This window comes from Ambystoma mexicanum, chromosome 2q (assembly GCF_040938575.1).
Source record: "Ambystoma mexicanum isolate Mex_15411 chromosome 2q, UKY_AmexF1_1, whole genome shotgun sequence".
NCBI classification, from domain to species: Eukaryota; Metazoa; Chordata; class Amphibia; order Caudata; family Ambystomatidae; genus Ambystoma; species Ambystoma mexicanum.
Genome location: NC_090924.1, coordinates 319,841,778 through 319,858,259, shown reverse-complemented (window position 1 = coordinate 319,858,259; position 16,482 = coordinate 319,841,778). Strand labels below are relative to the sequence as shown.

General features: G+C 44.7%; 1 protein-coding gene across 1 annotated transcript in view; it reads left to right on the top strand.

Moving 5' to 3' along the window:
• The window catches only part of RPL3L (ribosomal protein L3 like), a 320,999-nt gene that overhangs the window by 43,371 nt on the left and 261,146 nt on the right, over nt 1-16,482 (top strand). The window lies entirely within an intron of this gene.

The following is a 16,482-nucleotide window of genomic DNA, read 5'->3' as shown; positions in this document are numbered from 1 at the left end:
ATTGATTTAAAATTTCCATGGATGTCCAATACAACTTGGTAATAAAATATATAAAATTCATATCATGTCCTTCCACAATGTTGATAGGTTATCATAGCTGTACTCGTTATCATACGATTTTAGAAAGGATCTTCTAATTCCAATTCGGCTTTCACACTCAAATAACAAATGCTTAAGTGTTTCCAGTTCAAGGTTGCCACATAGGCGACACCACCTTACAGGGCGGGGTAATCCAAAAATAGCTCCCTTGATCGCCCAGGTTTCACTGCAATAAAATTTCATTAAAAGATATGACGTATTATCTTATGAGACGGAAAAGCCTGGATGTAAGCTAGAGAAGACTTGCGATCCATTCGATACTGTAAATAAATACTGTTATTACTGAGGGTAGCGAGTTGTGCAATGTTTACTTCAGTACTTACTTCTTTACACTTCTATTTTAACCATGTTTTAAAACTTTGGCCATTCATGGTAGTATTAGTGGTAACATATGTATCACTCCATATATTGTTTGAGGCCTTCATTTTACCCAGGCAGCCTATCTTCATGCAATTGTCAACATTTTTGAACACAGACATGAACTGTACCCCAATCGTATTGTTAGCCAAAGATGACATTTTTCATAGCACATCATTATTCTGTAATTAACATCTACAACAATGCTATTTATATCAACTTCAAGCAGAATATACTCGGTTGATACACAATGTGGAAGACGTAACAGTTTGCAAAGGATCAGGGCTCCAAACCTTTGAAGTTGAGGTGTATAAGTACATCCCCAAACCTCTACACCATAGAGTAGAATGGATTTAACTCTTGCCATGTAAAGTAGTAAAACTGTCTTGATTGAAAACCCCACGTTTTTACCAATAAAGCTGCTAATGGCATTGACAACTTATTTATTTTTATTTTTTTAAACTGGCTTTGACAACTTTTAAACATTTGCTTTTAAGTTCTTTCCAATGCGTCTTCCGGTTTGTCATCAACATATAGCCCAAGGTATTTGTATGCCTCTACTTGTTCAAGAAGATCACTGTCAAATATCCATGTGTGTTTTTTTTTTACGGGAACAACTTTTTTACAAAAACCATAATTTTACTTTTTTCTACATTTACCTTCAAATTATTGCTTTTGGCATACATACTTAAGGCATTTAGAGAGATCTGTAGGCCATAAGGAGTGTGATCAAGAAAAAGCAAATCGTCTGCATATGCCAACCAACTGAAGGACATTCTTCCTACTTACGCAGGACATATAGATGTACTTGACATATTTTCTGGGAGCTCTGCCAAATATAAATTAAAAAGTCTGCCTGCCACTATACAACCTTGCTTGACATCAAAGTATGTTGGGAATGATGTAGAAAGTTTCCCAGTTGCATCAAGACAAACTTGCACTGAGGTCTCGGAATACAACAACATCAGCATCTTCAGTAAGCCTGGAGGGATATTCTATTTGGTGAGTTTGGTCCAAAGTTTATTCCTATTTATTGAATCGACAGCTCTGCTAAAATCTATGTATGTGCAATACATATTAGAGTCCCTGCTCTTCCAGGAATATTCTACTGCTGTTGTTAATATAATTATATTATGGGCAGCATTCGATTTTTCGATTAAACCTGTCTGATTTGGGCGAAGGATTTTGTTTACATGGATTCAGGTTTTGAGTTTGGCTAAAAGGACCCGTGCATAGATTATGTCCGGTATGTCAAGCATTGCTAATAAACGGTAATTAGCAGGATTGTTCCATGCCCCTTTTTTTTGTAAACCGGCAAGATGTTGCTCATCTTCCACGTAGCAGGAATTACACCCCTACGTCCAATTTCATTAATTAAAATAAATAAGGCATGAGCTCAACTTCCCGGGGAGGCTTTAATTAAGTTGTTAGTTGTTCTAACTGACAATGATTTTATAAAATGTATGCATTGTTGCCCAACATACCCAGGTACTATTCAGTGACTTCACCTTATCTTTAGTTGTGTCTAAGGTACCCAGGGTGCACTGAATATACTTTTCCCAGTGAGATTCGATAAGGCAGTTAATAAGAAGATCCAGTTTTTTTAAACTTCTTATAACCCGCCAAACTTCTGTCAAATTTTTTTGGGTGACCATCCATGCTATTATTTTCCAAAGATGAGCCTCACATGAGGATATATATGTCTTGAGCCAGGTGGGGTAAGAGAGTGTAATAGATTTAACAGGTATGGTTGTAAGACTGCTCTCAATCATACCTATAGCTGGATACAATATAGCTGCTATTTTAGATTGCATATGTTTTTTTGCCACTGCGATATTTGTGTCATAGTGAGCTCTTTTATTAGTCACGATGTTAGATCGTTCAAACAGTGTTTTGTACTTGTGCTTAGACCCACATATTTCAACCAATTTCAACATCATGGTAGAAAATGCTACGACGTGCTCATCCTGTACAGAGGGACTAGATGCATAAAACTTGTTGATAAACTCAGAGAGCAATTGATGTGCTATGTTATTACCCTTCTCAACATTGTTCCTGTTCCACAGAATGCGGTTATGGCTTTCATTGATGAAAATATTACCATATTTAATATGATTTATGATCATGATCATGATGATGTGAAGAGGATGAAATCACTGAGTGTAAATGTTTAGAGAGGACACATAGGGGGAAATGGCCACTCTCTTCTTGGGACACTACGACCATATCGGTAATCAGGGGGAGACCCGCCGAGTTCACAATAATATAATCAATTGTCAATGCACTTTTTCCTGCTGAACGTGTATATGCCATGTTGGCTTCACCCTGGCAAAAACCAATTAACATAGTGAAATCATATGTTTCAAGGAGTTTTGCCCATGGTTTACCTTGGCGATTAGTATACATTTTATTCAAAGGGGAGTAGGAAGTATCAACCTGGGAATCCGAATTATTAATAGTTATTTTTGCATTAAAGTCACCCATTAGCCATATGGGACAAGAATGGGAGTGACTCTTAATCAAATTTTCAACTACTTTTGCATTCATTTTGGTGTCTATACAATTAGGTGGGTCATAGATATTTACAACCAAAATCTTCCACTTCCCGTATAATAACAAAGCTGCCTGAATGTTGGAAATACTATCTTTAAATCCTACTAGTTTCCAAGGTTGTTTCACTGAAAGTAGAAGTCCTCCTTTTGGATGGCCTTGCAAGCCCTTGGAGGCTTACTGTTCTAAGGTCAAACGGCTGTCATATTGGATTTCTTCCACCAGCCAAGTCTCTTGTAAAGCCACCAACATAAAATATCCAACCCATCCTCTGCAAATTTGTGGGTAAACCCTTGCGTGTTCCAAGACAACATCAAATTCTCATCAACGAGTCTGAGACGAGAAGTGACTTTTAAAGGCGGCTGGGAACCATTGCCAGTATTCATCCAATGTGGTCCCATGTGTCGCTACTATCACCAGTGTATTTGAATCACCAAGACAATTATTGATATTCCTATTATTACCGCTGTTCAGGGTACTAGGAACCCTTACTTGTGCTAAGGGTTGAGGGTTTTGAGCAATAAGACCATCCGAGGAGTTGGCAACAACTTTTGTCATGGGTGCAGCAGCCCGAGGTTTAATTTGTGGTAACATTACTACTTTAGTTAGATATCCCAGTCTAAAAAAATTGTCTTCAAACCCCAATACAAAATCAAGGGTGGTGGTTAATTTAAACCATATATTAGTAATGTATTCAGTGGTGTGCTCCATCTGATCAACAATTCGTATATCATCTGAGTGTATACCTCTTAATGAGACAATCAAGTTGAATATACTTGCAGCACGGTTCAATGGAAGCGACTCTTGGTTACTTGAAACATATTTCAATTGTAGTGCTTTGTGCAAATCACTAGGCCTCTCAGGTATTACCCCAAGGTTTAAAATTGGGGTAATTTGCTTGACTATATTGGGAGCCCACATATCGCCTACATTATTCTGATTATTAGTACGAGGGAGCATGAGATGTTTATCACTATTAGAGGAATTCCCTTTCCCAGCAGCCTTTAAGGTACAATCTAACAGAGTCGCTGGCAGTGTTTTATTCCCTATATTAACAATTGTCGGGGCTCTGCACAATGCGGTATAAGTGCCACATGTCTGATTAATACTAGACTCCTTTGCAGACATTACATTGGGTGTCATAGGAATAAGTTTGCTCCCGATTTCCGGAATTGGGACTAGATTTACCTCAATATATCGCCGATTTCTTTTTCCTTTTCCACACATCATATTTCGTGTCAGCAATTTTTTAGAGTACATAAAAGCCTGTGAGATAGCTTTAGTTTTCATTTTTTACCATTATTTTGCAAGCGCTTCTCTCCTTTTTTACTATTGCTCAATGTATGTGGTATTACAGTTGGGGTCTTGTTAATAGTGTTAACCATGGCCATAGGTTCACTTTGCTCAAATGATTCCGTATGAGTACTTGCATCTTTTAAAGTTTTATGTGTACGATTAATACTTTTCATTAACAGAACAGACTGTACATCAATTTATTCTCCAAGCTTTCACTTTTTTTGACTAACATGGTTAGTAAGTTGTCCATCCAGAGCCCAGAACATATCATTAGATGTCATACTAGTCATACTGTCCTCAGATAGATTGACAGATGGTTTATTCATAGGCAATTGGATGCCATTCCTAACATCAGGTGTGGCAACATCTTTGTAAACCCTAGGTTTGCCACTCAGTATTTCCAGTGGAGTGTTATTATGAGATACATAGCTTTTAGTTTCTTCAAAGAAGACATCAGGTTCTACATTCAAGATACCCGGAGTAGAAGTAATTTCTCTCACATCTCCTGTGTATTCTACCTCTGAGAAATCCATTTCTAAATCAACATTTTTGGATGTCTTCAACTCAATCAGGTCATGCAACTGTGAGTGTTTGCGGACTATCACAGTAGCATGACAAAGATCGCCATTAGTGGCCATCTTAGATTTCTTAGCACAAGAAGCTATGCGGGGAGGGACCAACGAGTGATTCTCGGGAGTAAATTCTGTAATCTCATCCAGTGTATAGGATGTGGCTCTATTTGGAAGAGGACCTACAACTGGTTGAGTCAAAGTTCGGATAATGACTGCATCTAGCAGTTTCGGCCAAGACAACTTAAGGAATTACTCAATTCATTGGCAATATTTCAATGGCAGCTGACTTCACATCTACGGAATCTAATTTTGGCGTTTTAGGAAAAGAAGATGTCCGTTTTTTAGATTTGGCTGATGTGCCATTTTTACAAATTATCTTGGGGTACACATTCTGCGGCAACACCGCACTGCCAAGGGGATATTCACCTGTTCAACCTCTCCATTACATAAATTGCTCATCGCTTTGAAACTTACCATTTACGCAAGCAAACAAGCTTCGCCGGTCACGTTACCAACTAATCACACCAGAGAGACTTATTATTCAGTTGAGGTACAACTGCGTGACTGCGAGACTGTCAATTAATACTACAAGTACACAGACAGCCAGTGAGTACAAACAAGCAATCAAACTGGTCGTCAAACAGGTAACACACACGTAAAACAAACTTAATGCTGCTTACCCAATGAGAGAAATCTTCTTCATTGTTCCTTCTGTGCAGCAGATATAAAACAGACCAAGGTCCAGGAGTCACACAACACTAGCTAGCCGCCAATCAATCAATGCCGGTGACAGACTAGAGGAGTGTATGCAGGTACTGTGTCTCTACACACATAGGTATCAAAACTGTATACGCGGCAATGTAGCAGTTAATAAAGCAATTAATACCTGTTGGTAGGTGGGTGCCGTCAAACCCCAGCTGTCAGCGAATATTACTCTGGCAACAAACACTAAAGCTGGAATGTCAAGCAAAAGGTCAAATTGCTGCCGCTGTTCGCTGCGCGCTAAGCAGCTAACAGCTAACAGCAAAGACCTTGGCAAAGAACTTCACAAATGCGCATGCACAGATGCGCACGGCAGACAGAATTTCAAGGCATCTGGGTAAAAGGGGCGGAGCCACTTCCTGAAACAGAAATAACGTAATTAAAAAGCAGTGTAAATCAGTATAAACTATCATACTCTCCAAGAACTTATTTAGAGTTGCTTAGAGGGAGTCCAAGTTCATGGGATATCAATTCATACCAGGTAAGAGTCCAATAGGAGGTTTTAATCTTTGTAAACTCCTTCCAAGCAGACAGCTAACAGCAAAGACCTTGGCAAAGAACTTTGCAAATGAGCTTTGCAAATGCATACACGCAGATGCACGCGGCAGACAGAATTTCAAGGCAGCTGGGCAAAAGGGGTGGAGCCACTTCCAGGTAAGAGTCCAATAGGAGGTACTAATATTTTTAAAGTCCTTCCCAGCAGACAGCTAACAGCAAAGACCTTGGCAAAGAACTTCGCAAATGTGCTTTGCAAATGCGTGCACGGCAGGCAGAATTTAAAGGCAGCTGGGTAAAAGGGGCAGAGCCACTTCCAGCGCTTGCTGCCATGCCGAGGAAGATGGCCAGTGACAGGATGGTAGTATAGGTGAACACGGCTCCAAAGTTGGCCAAGGCATTAAACACTTAAAATGGGCGTTTTGGGTCCAGTGGCCAAAAATGTGGGTAACGTGGCATTCCGCAATAGACTATACAATCTTAATTTTGTCCGCTGTATTTCACTCACCAATGTTCCTGTGCCCCATGTCACCCATGTTGGACACTCAATGACCATGGGCAGAAGCCATGGCCAGTGCTCAAGTGCTCACTTTGCTACCCACAGTAGGCAATGGCCATGGCCGTGGGACTCTACCTGTAGTAGGCAATGATCATAGCCAGTCACTTTGCCAGTGCCCACCATGGTATATGGCTATTTCCAGTGGTTACATGGGCCAGGCACCAGGCTCCCTGAAGCCTGAAGCACCCACAGTGGGTACTGTCCCTGGCTGTCAGTCCTGACCATTGCTTACATTGCCCGGGGCATGACCAAAGGCCAACCGCCAGACCCACAAGTCACCTATAATGGTCACTGATCATGCTGGCGGCCATGGCCAATGGCCACCTTACACCCCAAAGTGGCCATACTCTGCCAATAACCCACAGATTGAAGACACTGTCACTGGGTCACTGCCCATAACAGCTGTCATCACTAAACCAGGAGAGACATGCTGGGAAGTGGGGAAACCATTTTGGAATTAGCTGGCTGTCATGGCGGGTGCACCTGGTTCCAAGAAGGCCACCCAGTTATTTATGCACTCAGCCCAAGGAGTTGCAGGGCAATTAGTACTTATTGGAAACCTCTGCCATGGTAGTGGGCACTGGCAAGCAGCTTAAGCCAATCCCCAAGCTCGACATGTGAGTGCCGCAAGTGCACCTGTTTCACCTGCTAGGGAGCTGAATTGTCCACGACCCAAGTATGTAAGGGGTCCAAATGAAGGGATTGGTGCGGGAGTTTGGAGAAGGTCACAGAACGGAGACAGGAGCAAAGAGCAGGAAGAAGAACAAGTATAGGAATTTTGGGATCATTGGGAAGAAGGAGAGAAGAAGATACAAGGAGGAAGAACAAGAAAAGGGGACCATCAAGAGTCAAGGAGGAAAACCAGCTGGAGCTATGGAGGAGAAGAGAAAGTACTACAAGGAGGAGGTGGAAAAGAGCAAGTGGTGGACAGGGAAGTCTAAGAAAACAACAAAGCATTGCCTAAGTTAAGAGGGCAAAAGGAGAAAGGGGAGTCAGGCTTACTGAACTTGTATCAGCTACTGGCATGTCTCAAAGCCAAGTACTCACGGGCATGCAAACATGGGAGGCTAGCCATGAGCCATACAGTGGCTCTTGGAGGTTCAGCAACCCCACCAAGGAGATAAATGTATACATATGTAGATAACACACAAAGGAAAATCAACTATAATTAAAAGCATTGATAAATCATTATCGGTGCAGGTATCCCACATTCTTCAACTAAGACCTATATGAATACAGAATCTATTTTACACCAAAGAGTTGGTGTAATCCATGCCGCACACACATGAAATATATTCAAAAATAGATTGCAAAAAAGATTTAGTCAGTAATATTCACAGCATAAGTTTGTGTAACATAGAATCACTGCTCATATTAGTATAACAATTATATATCCTAAGGTCATATTTTCAAACAATGTTTTTTTTCCAGAACAAATCATCAACATATGGTAGTTCCTCATAAATACATTTTATGTACAGGAAAACGGAGATTTTTTTTTTCAAGAACGTTAGTACACCAAAAATGAATATCACCAAAATGCAATCACATCATCTGATGGTAATGTACATCTATGCTGGATGTGGTAATATATAGCTAATATATGCTCAAGGCCCATGCATAAGGCTCCTGTGCACCCCTATCTGGCCTCGCTTTTCTCCGGAGCAGGCCTGGAGTCATCTAGCTGCACTTCTACTACCTCTGCCTGGCTGTGATGATTACGGAAGTGATGCTGCTGACTACCCACATCAGGTAAGCCCAGTTGGGCTGCTGTTGCACTCCAGTGCCTTTTTATCATATAGAAATTGCCGCCGCCATTTTTGGCATTGGACTGCCTCGTGTGTTTGCCCTGGAACCTGCCCTGCACATCCCGGGCTGACTGCTCTTTCATCCATAAGCCGTTCCAGGGAGCCAGCAGGTGAAGCTGTCCCTCTGCTCAAGGCCCACGCATAAGGCCCTTGTTCACCCCTGTCTGGCCTGCCCTTTCGCCTGAGCAGGCCTGGGGTTGTCTGACTGCACTTCTACTACATCTGCCTTGCCGTGATGATTACCGAGTGATGCTGCTGACTACCCGCATGAGCTAAGCCTCTGGTGCCTTTTTTTACCATATAGAAATGGCTGCTGCCATTTTCGGCATTCTACTGCCTCGTATTTGTGCCCCAGAGCCCGCCTTCCAAATCCCGGATAGGCTGCTCTTTCATCCTTAAGCCAATCAGGGAGCCGGAAGGCAAAGCTGGTCCCCTGCTCAAGACCCATGCATAAGGCCCTTGTGCACCCCTGTCTGGCCTGTCCGGCTGTGGCCGCAGTGCCGCACCACATTCTGCCTCTTCCTACATGCTCCCTTTCATTTCCAGCCATCCGCCCACCTTCCTGCTGCTGTCTGAAGCTCTGCCGACTTGGCCGTTCGCCTCCTCTGTTGTTGACCAGAAGGTAAGCGCTGATGCCTGGCGCTCTGCATCCTTCCCTTGAATCCAATACTAATACTGAGGCCGTAATGTTTGCTCACGCTGCCTCTGCGCCTTCACCGTCCTCTATTCTCTGCAAAGTACCCCTCCAGCCCCCGCTGCCGCAGTGTTCATGGCCCCAACTTCTCCCTATCGAGTTACAGAACTTTGGCAGCCTTGTTCCTAACCTCTCCCCACAACATCTATTCTGCGTTCATACTGTAATGGCTACCTACCTGCACTGAACCACTAACTTTCTACCAGTTACTTTTCTACCTGACATTCTAACCTAATGTGTTTCTTTGGTGGACCTGCCTTCACTCTGCGTGCATACTGGACTGCACTGAACCTTTAATTTTCTACAGGACACTATGCTACCTAACATTTTATTCCATGTGTTTCTAGGACTTTGTGCTTCCTGACAATTGCTTGCTTTGTGTAATTTGTGAGGCTTTTCACCTTCATTTTGAAAGTGAGATCTTGGTGTTCTGAATCCACTAGATGTGCTTAAAACGTAGGCCTATTTACCTTTATTTTGAAATTCAAATCTGAGTGCTTTTGTAAGTACTGCTGTGTTTAAATGTTAGGCCTTTTTACCTTTATTTTCTAAGTCAAATATGAGGGTTTTGAATCTACTGCCTGTGCCTTCATATTTGCTTTCTCCCTCTCTTGGAAAGTTATACCAGCATGTGCATGCAATTGCTGGCTGCGTCTTGATTGTTCCCTCTGCCTTCTTATCTCGCGTCCAGGTGTCGTGCTGTCTGCTGTTTGTTGTATCCTAGGCCATACCCATCCTGACACTTGACTTTCTGTTCATTTGATTTGTCTTCACCTGATTTGCTGGTAGGCAGCCTAGTGAGTTCCTCGTACACTGTGCAGTCCATCTGTCTGTTTCCCCCCTCTGCATCCCAGGTGCTCTACATCTCTCCTATCTACTCTAACGGCTACTCTATCAGCTATCCTACCTCTCTCTAAAAGCCTGGAAGGAAAACGTTTAAGTAAGCACTCCTAGTCTCCAACCCAGGCCTGCCCTCCTCCAGGCAGACTATCACTGACATCCTCTTTATCGCCCCCTCTCCGGACATATGGACTCCTCATATGGTCTCTATCCCCTCCCCTTTCTCTTCTTCGCCATTAATGGTAGAACCAGATGGGAAGTTCTCTTGGCACACTTCCCAGGCTCTAGGTGTAGCATTAATGTCTATCACAATGGCACTGTCATGGCCCAAAGCTCTCAGCCCAACCTCCTCCTTCTTGATAGGCGTCTTCCGTCTCTCATCAACTTCCTTCCTTCTCTTGCCACTCCTCCTTCTGCCATGCCCCTGGCCCCTTCTCCACCACATCCCTGTACCCCTCCTAGGAAAACCTTCAAAGGGGGTAATCAGCTTCACTTAGATACCCTCAATGCTCGCTCTGCCAGTAAACACTCCTCCGACATCTGCCTCCTTCTTGAAGACTTTGACCTTGACATTCTCGCCCTCACTGAGACATGGTTGAATGCCAGCTCTGTCACTGCTCTTGACACTCTTCTACCCGAGGGCCACAAGTTCCTCTCTAAACCCACGCCCAACCAGTCTGGTGGCATAGTGGCCCTGACCTTCCCTGAATGGGTCCCTGCTACCATCATGCCCACTCAATGGTATTCCTCCTTAGAATGCCTCATCTGGAGGCTTGGTATTTCTCCTACCTTCTCACTTACTCTCGCCACCATCTACAGGCCCCCTGGCCCATTCTCCCTCTTCCTCTCTGAATGGGCCGACATCACCGCCTCTCTCATGACCTCTACCCCCAAGCTTCTCTTCCTTGGAGACTTCAAAATTCATCTTGATTTTTTCGATGCAGACATTGTACTCTTCCGCGACCTCTGTGACTCTCTTTCCCTCACCATTCTTCCCTCTGGTCTGACCCACTCAACCGGACACACCTTGGATGCACTCATCTCAGCAGACATCCCTATCTCTAACCCTCTCACCACACCTCTCTCCTGGTCTGACCATGCCCTCGTCTCCTCTCACCTGGAGCTCTTGCGTCCCCTTGCCAAGCCTCCGCCTGCACTGCCAGTCTCCTTCTCTGTCATTCGACCAATGAAGCGAGTGGCAGATGCTGCTTTTACTGCCACTTCCATCACCCATCGCACTCCTGCTACTGAATCTCCCACTGACACAGCCATCTCTAACCTTTACCTCACCATCTCCAACACCCTTGACACTCTTGCCCATGTCATGAGGTTCTTTGTGAAGCCTGCCTCCAAGTGTAACAGCTGGTATGATTCCGACCTAGCCTCTCTGAAACACAAGTGCAGAGTTGCTGAACGGAATTGGCAGGCCTCAAACACATCCAGTGACAAACTGGCCTGTTCCCTGCTCCAAAGGCCATACCGTCTCTCCAACCGCTTCAAGAAGAGAGCCCATATACAAGATTGCATCTCTGTGGCCACCAACGAAACAATTGAACTGTTCAAAGTCTGTAAGGAACTCGCCAATCCTACTGCAGTCTCTGCCTCTCCTCTTCCATCCCAGGCCCTCTGTACTGCACTGGCCTCCCATTTCACAACCAAAACCCATGCCTGCCATCCTGTCCTCACTCTCCTCTACCCCCTACCTACTCCCCCACCTGCTCTCAGGCCTCCTTTAGCCCCCTGTGTCCCTCCACCATGCTCCTTCTTGATCTGCCCTCTGCCTTTGACATGGTTAACCATGCCACCCTCGTAAAGCGTCTCCATGACACCCTTGGTATCACGGACCTAGAACTAGATTGGTTGACTTCCTTCCTTTCTAATCAACCTTCCCAGGTGCAGCTGGGCCGTTTCCTTTCCTCCATCTCACTCTCTACCTGCAGTGTCCCTCTGGGCTCTATCCTATCGCTGTGGCTCTTCAACAGCTACCTTGCCCCTCTGGCTCACTTGATTTCCTCCTTCTCTCCTCATTTACAGTGTTATGCTGATGACACTCAGCTTCCTCCAAGCTATCCTCTTCTACCTCCTCTTCATCCTCTCTCATTACTGACTGTCGGACTGCTATTCAGGCATGGTGCACAGCTAATGATCTCTGTCTTAATGCCAGTAAGACCGAGATCCTTCTCATTGGGACCCCTATTCCCTGCTTCACTTCCACTCTCTGGCAACCCTCCTTGGGTCCCCTGCCCTCACCATCTTGTGAGGCAAAAAACCTTGGTGTCATCTTTGACTCCTCTCTTTCCTTCTCCCCTCAAGTCACAGACCTTGCCAAGAGGTCTCACTTCCAGCTTCACCTCCTCAGAGGCATTCTCCCCTACCTTACCTTCCCCCAGAAACTCAATGTCTCCAGAGCTCTTGTTCTCTCTAGGCTGGACCACTGCAATAGACTCTTCCTCAATCTGCCTCTTTCCTCTCTTCTCCCCCTTCAATTAATCTAGAACAGGCCTGCAAGACTTGTCCTTGGCCTCAAGCCCAGGGACGGCATCTCTCCAGATCTTAAATCTCTCCATTGGCTCCCAGTGGCTGCAAGGATCAAACTCAAGACCCTCTTCATCATCTATAAGGCCTGCTGGGGCCTGGGGCCCGCTACATCCAAATCTCTCTCCCTAAATACCTCCCTGCTAGAGCCCTTCGGTCCTCTAGCTCCAACTCTATGCAGATCAGATGTTTTGCCAAGCAGAGAGTGGGGGTAGATCGCTCCTTTGGCAGGTGCCTCCTGCTGGAATGGCCTCCCTGCACCTCTCAGACTTCAGCCAGACCTCCTTAAGTTCTGGAAGCTTCTCAAGATCCTGCTGTTCTCTATCTCCTTCCCCCTCCCCCTACCTTGCTTATTGCCCCCATGTCCCACTGCGACTGGCGGCCTGGTCACCTATAATTTATAATTGCATAATTGGTTATTTACATCACACTTAATACCCAGAGGTTTCTAAGCGCAGACCCGGGGATCGAACATGTGTTGCTCCGCGTCGTCTTGCGTCCAAGGCGAGCGTGTTGCCCATGGGCTATCCTCCGAGACCTATGAGTCACACTGAGCACCAGGCCCTCCCTGGCCAGTCTTCACCAGCACCCCCATAACCAGCACTGACCTTCCGGGCCCCTTTCCCTGACTAGCCTGGTGGTACAGGCATCCCTCCTGAGTCTGGTCCACCCCCCGCCCTTGCACTTACACAGTGGTCCACCCCCGGCATCACATGGCACTTGCCTCCCCCCTGCATCTTACACCCCTGCATTTATGCCCCCACCTTCCTCCACCACTCCTCCCCCCTGCACTTCTTATTTCTGAATGTGCACGATCCAAATGTCACAAGGCCTAGTAGGACCGTCATTGTTGTTTATATCCCCTGTTCCCCGCACTATTTTATTTGCCTATAGGCGCCTGGAAACACTTTTTGCTGTATAGTGCGCCTTATAAATATTCAATAAATAAATATAAATAAAATAGCTATGTTAGATGTGCCATAGCGGCAGCATTTCACTTTCTCAACACGTTTCGAGTATTCACAGATACACCTTCAGGACTGGAGAGTTCTTCCTCAAGCAATCTAATAAAATACAAAATCATCAAAAATTCAAGAATTAATCAAATTGTTAGTTGTCTATGGGCCTCATTACGTGGTAGGAGGTAGCCATGGTGCTATTAGCACCATGGCTACCCCTTACCGCATTCCGGGTCCGGGTTCCCGAAATAGGGATTTACCGGGTCATTCCAACCTTGGAGGACCCGGTAAGTCCCCATTCCAGGAACCATTCCCCATTCCCATTCGAGCCCCCATAGGGCTCAATGGGAATGGGGATGGAGCTAATAACGGTACCACAATTTGCGGTACCGTTATTAGCTCTGAAGTCCCTTAACGGGTCCCTTCCATAGCGCCTGGTAAAACCAGGCGTTATGGAAGGGACCCGCTAAGGGACCTCGGAATAGGGTGGTAAGGGATTACTTTCACTGGTGTCCTTACCGGTGCCGGTATTCCCTTACCACCTACCTCGTAGAGGCCTAATGAATCCTTAATCCCAACATCACACGATAATAAAACTATGTAGTCACTAATCTCTGCATCCAGATATAAAACTTCACTCAATAACACATCCTTAAGATATTGATATTGAGTTATCCAAGGACAACATCTCATTAGCCTTACACAATTTTCAGTCAGCCAAAACACCTAAATGGTAAACAGATGTACACATCAGGGAAGGTCATCATCCTTCCAATGATAGTTCCGCCAAAAATAAATTCAAAGACCGTCTTACCATGCACATTTCCACCGTTGTACGCGTGGGGTCTTCTGTCAGCATGCAGCACTAGACTAAGGTCAGGTGCTACGACATAGGAAGAAGAGATGGTCCTGGATATGATGTCACAAGAAGGAAAGAAGAAGAACACAGAACTGGTAAGCTTGCCATTAGTGGGAAGATAATATGATGTCGGCCTGCAAATCAACCCAAGACAGCCACAGAAGAACTAGACAATCGGTGGAGCTGGATACTTTACTGTCCAGGAGGATCCGCCGTTGCCGAGAAACTTAGGGTGAGCGCTTGGACCAAATCTCAAAGGGCTGGATGAGACTGGTCCACATTGGTCTCAGAAAGCAAGGCCATGAGAATCACAGGGGCTCTTTTGGTTTTGTTTGTAATCCTGGGTCTTAGGAAATCAGGGCCCACTGAGTTGAAAAACGCATGGGGCTAGATTCAGAAACCTTTTTTTTGCGCAAGTGCATCTCATCACTTGCGTAAAAAAAAAAGCAGCAGCAGGCCCATTTTCAAAGAGCATCTGAATGATGCCCTTTTCCACCATTTTGCACATATCCGGGTGGGCGGGGGGGGGGGGCGTTTCTGGACATTTAAAGGTGCACTATGAATTTACAAACGGGATGCGCTTTCAAATGCCCAGAAATTAGGGTCATCGCACTGTGCCTGTGAGAACAGGCGCAGGGGGAGGCGCAAATCATGGCAGCGTAATTTCTGACCCTGCCATGATTTGTATTTGAAGTGTGTTGGCTGCAGTTTAAACTGCGACTGTCACATTAACATTTCCATCCCCCAAATGAGGGTGACAATGCTTCTTTTTTTAACCGTCTCAGTGAAATGCGCTCCCAGAAACCACATGGTTGCCAGGAGCCTATGCATGTATTAGTGGACAGTGCATTTTTGCGCTATCGTCCAGCCCCTCCAGAAAGGCTCACCTCACCTTTGAGAATAAGGTGACCTGCTCATTTCGGAAAGTATTGCAAATGAAACAAGAGCATTCTCTGTGCTCCTTTTATTTGCGCTCCTTTTTGAGAATCTGGCCCAACGTTGTTGCATCCAGAAGAAGCCACCCTGACCATAACAGAGAGCTACTTTGTTTTGCAAACCCTTTCCTAAAAACATTGATTAAACTATAAGATAGGTTGAAAACCCTGATACAGACTGGCCCTTGTCCTTGTGAACGGTTCTATGTGATTTTAACAAAAAACGTCTACCAAAGCATTTTTTTATCGAAAAAAATAATCGAAAAATTCACGGAATTTTTTTATTTTTATTTAGGCCAACCCCGTACCCCACCCCACATATATATATTATATTTAAATTTGATGTTTTTTCCGTTGTTTTAGTTTCAGTAAAAATGGTTCACCTGAAAAAATGTGGTTAAAATCACTGTATACCCTTGTGAACCACTGCTGCACTTACCCATTTCAAATCCCTCTCTGTTTTGCTTCTACCCTTTTGTGTGTATAGCAAAATAAAGCCTGTTTTCTCACCCCAACATTTCTTCTCAAATCATCTGTCAATCCCCTTCAGCATGACACACTTAGCAGCCCTAAATTACTAATCAGGTGATTGCCACTTCTGTCTAGATTTATTTTATTTTATTTTGTTTAAAGCGCAGACTTACCTCGAGAGCAGCAAAGCGCTGTGCAGAGTGTGGGTAGCCAGCATTTAGGCTTCCATATTTTCACAGGAGCGCACTAATGTGAGGTCTGAGATCATTACGTGCGTCCATTGGAATTAGTCCTTGGTCAGATGTAAGAGCCATGTTTTGAGAGATTTGTGAAATTGGAGAATTATGGGGGCATTCTGAGCGGACACCGGGATCGAGTTCCAGAGGGTGGGTGCATGACAAGAGAAGGATTGTTTGCGGGTCCTCTCTTTGTGGATGAGTTGTGATTCAAGCCGGTTGGTCGATTTACTGAGCGAGGAGCGTTTGGCACCAGATACGTGAAGCTTAGCCACCAAGTACGCTGGTGTGCTACTTGTGACTGCTTTGTAGATGATCCATGCAGTCTTGAACAGCATCCTGGCTTGGATTGTAAGCCAATGTAGTTCGCATAGAATGGGGTAATTCAGTCAAATGTCCATACTCCTGTAATAATAACTTCTGCAGCATGGTGGACTGCTTTTAGGGGAGCCACA